The sequence below is a fragment of the Anneissia japonica genome, unplaced genomic scaffold, assembly GCF_011630105.1.
Source record: "Anneissia japonica isolate Jap-2015-1 unplaced genomic scaffold, ASM1163010v1 scaffold287764_len353371_cov104, whole genome shotgun sequence".
Lineage (NCBI taxonomy): Eukaryota > Metazoa > Echinodermata > Crinoidea > Comatulida > Comatulidae > Anneissia > Anneissia japonica.
The window spans coordinates 29,775-33,493 of NW_022686317.1; positions in this window are offsets into that span (position 1 = coordinate 29,775).

A 3,719-nucleotide genomic window follows, 5' to 3' on the forward strand; every position below is an offset into this window, starting at 1 on the left:
ATTATGGAGAATAATGAAAATATCGCTTCCGCGTCAGCGCCCCCAACTACGAGAATATCTAAAATGTATAATAGTGACCAACAGAGGGCTCACTACTTATTGTCTATATTGAAACCGCAATGATTCCTCATCTATGTATTCAAGGGAAAAGTGAGCAGAACAAGGACTAAGAAAATACTACACACACTGTACTCCACTTAAAAACTCTATTTTGCAGGCGTCAAGAACATGTCCGCATCCCTTTTCCCCTCAAATTTTGCATCATTGTGAAGTGGCGTGTGTCTGAGTAGGAAGTTCACCGGCAGTACTTGCAAACATGTCAATTTCCTCATTCATGCAGTCAAGGTTGATTACTATTCGAACCTTATTTTACAAAATGCTCATGACCAGAAATTTATTTTAAAAATTATTTCAACCTTTTCTAATGCACGAAATGACAATGGTTTTCCATCATATACATCTAAAAATGAACTCGATGAAAAATTTAGCAATCATTTCATCCAAAAATGGAATGACAATCGTGCAATTATTGATTCTGAGAACAGTACTGTTGATTTTAGTGACCTAGAAGCCGTATCATCGACTTCCATAAATATATTTACAAATGTGTCTGAAGAGGATTAATTAAGAATCTAACCACTAAAACATGTCTGCTTGATCCACTACCAACTACAATTGTCAAACAGTGCCTACACAAGCTCCAGTTTATTATTACACAGATCATTAATCTGTCACTAGAAAATTGTGTTTTTCCTGACTCACTCAAGTTAGCAGTTGTGCTACCACTTTTAAAGAAACCAACGCTTGATCGGGAGATTCTTCAAAACTACAGACCATTTCCAATTTACCATTTATTGCAAATGTAATGGAAAAAATTCAGAAAAAAAAAATTGTTTGTCAGAGCCTTTTCAATGGACATACAGAAAATTTAGCAGTACTAAAACAGCTCTCATTGCTGTTGAGAATGACATCTTGTTATCACTTGACAGTGGACAATGTGTGCTGTTCACACTTTTAGACTTATCCGCTGCATTTGACACAAAACCACAAAATCCTCCTACGTCGATTATCAGATTTGGGAATCGGGCATTTACAGTAGCTCTCCAGTGAATGCGTACATATTTAACAGGCAGTCTTCAATTTGTTAATATTGACGGCCATTTATCTTTTTCGCAATGTGTATGTTCCTGAGTGCCTCAGGGCTCTGTCAGATGTTTAACATCTCTTCTATTTGGGAAACTAATCCTGCGTCTAAATCTAAATTTGCATCAGTATGCTGATGACACAAATATATATATCTTTCTCTCGCTCAGATTTTTCTGCTGTTATCAACTCAGTTAAAATATGTTTTACTTTTATAAAGAAGTGGATGACACAGAATAAACTAAAGCTTAATTATTCAAAAACGGAAGTTGTAATTTTTCAGTCAAGGTTTAATCCCTCACCATTAAAAGTTTGGGGTGTGAACATTGGTTCATGTCTCATTCAGCCTGTAACATCAGCCAGGAATCTTGGTGTTCTTTTTGCTATTTCGCTTACCAACAACATGTCACGAATATGTCTCGTTCAATTTTCTTTTCTCTTGGAAAGATTGTTCAAATCAGGAAGTATTTATCGCAGCATACATTTGAAATACTCGTTCATGTCTTGGTATCGTGCAGGCTAGATTATTGCAATGGCCTATTTGATACATTAATTTTACGCCTTAAAAGAGCACACAATGCAGCTGCCAGAATCATTGCTAAGAAGAGGAAGTCTGATCACATCACACCAGTTTTATAAGATCTCCTCTGGCTTCCAGTTCACTACAGAATTGATTTCAAAATCCTATTGTTAACTCTCAATGGCCATGCTCCTAACTATATACGCAACATTCTTCAGTATTTGCAACCATCAAGATCCCTTCGGTCTTCTGAAAACAAAGGTTATACACACCAAGATGGAAATTGAAATCTTTCGGGAATATTTCTTTTTCATGTGCTGTACCATGGAACAACGTGCCCATTGAAATACGGAACTCACCAAATTTGAATGTGTTTAAGAGCAATCTAAAAGCATTCCTTTTTTCAAGGGTTTTCTGAACAAATGTGGCAGCGCCATTGAAAATTTCTGGATATTGACGCTATATAAATATTTTGATTGATTGATCAATGAGAAAGGGGCCAATGAGAAATGAAAGGGTGTAAAGTTGTCAGGTTGAAGATGTCACTGGAAGCCGTTATTTTGATCCTACATATAGGCAGTTCGGGATATTGGCCGCTTGATGCTGAGTATGGGAGTGACAGCATCTGTCTTTAGACAGCACGGCTTTTCTCCACATGGAGATTGGCGTAGAAACGGAGGCTTCACCAAAGCTCTTTTCCATATGGACGTCCAGAATGTGACTATATATTTTTGTACATGAACTGGGTCACAATTCCATATTGACATTGCCGCTCTTAGCGAAGGAATGCAGCATTTGAGAACTTAGAGCTGGCTACGCTCTCAACTGGTCGGGCAAGTTAAAGACAGCTAAAATGCCTTGTGAGTTCTTTTAGGATGAGAAACTCAATTGCCTAAAAATCAATAATACAACAACTGGTCACCCCGATCGCATCATCTCCACGTGCCTCACTTCAAAGCAAGCATCATGTTATTTTCGTCAGTATTTATGCCCCGGCCATTCAAGCTGACGCTAAGGGCAAGTTTTACACTGATCTGATCAACCTCCTACAGAACACCACACAGATGACAAGGTCAACATCCTCAAAACACTGAAAGGGAGAAGTTTCAGGTTGGCAACTTCCAGTCAGTTGCAATGAAAGCTGACATCCAGGTGAAACTTCAATCAAAGCTTTAGGATGCAAGTTACGTACACTGCAAACTCCTGTCCAGAATTGTGTTGTAACACCTGACAATTGCTATCCGCCAGACTTAGAAATCCAAGGGTTCTCCCCAAGGAAAATCAAAGACTGGTTTGAAAAAAATGACAAGTAGTTCCAAGATGTGCAGAGGAAAATGATATCTGGCCACAAGAGATATATCTTACTCAACCTATGAAAAAAAAACAACCTTTCATATTGCCTACAGCAACTTTTGGTGTAAACTACGAGAAAAAAAAAACAATTGGTGAATAAATCTCGCAACGAAGACTCAGCTTTATGCAGATACTAGTAGCTACAAAGAGTTTTACAAAACACTGAAGGCAGCATGCATCTCTATATAGTTGATTCAAAGTCCTTTGTACAGTACTGAAGGCTTCTTGCCTATGAGTTCACACCGACCTCGGCCTCGCATGTTTAGTGTCCGTTCCTCCAATAAAAAAATACTCAAATGAAAGTTAGGATTAAGGAACATTTTTTTATCCATATGTATTTGTCACATATAGTTTAGTTTGTGGTGCTGCACTTTAGCTTGTTTCAGCGATGGTGTAATTTCTTCTTCAGGTTTAGTGTCCCGGAATATGCAATATAAAACAGCTGTTGATAACCAAGATAAAGACAATCGGTGAACATATAGCACCCTTTTTAGAGGCTATTTTTCATTTTGTATTTATACTGTATTTTCAACATAAAATGTTTGAGTAGTTTATATATATGGTCTACTGAATTCCAGGATCGGAAAGCATAGGTATGAAAACCAAGATTATGGTGGTCAGGGCACCTATAGCCATTTTATTACCAATAACCTGGTTTTTTTTTTTATGCCATTTTGGATTTTGAACGTATAGTTTATTTTTA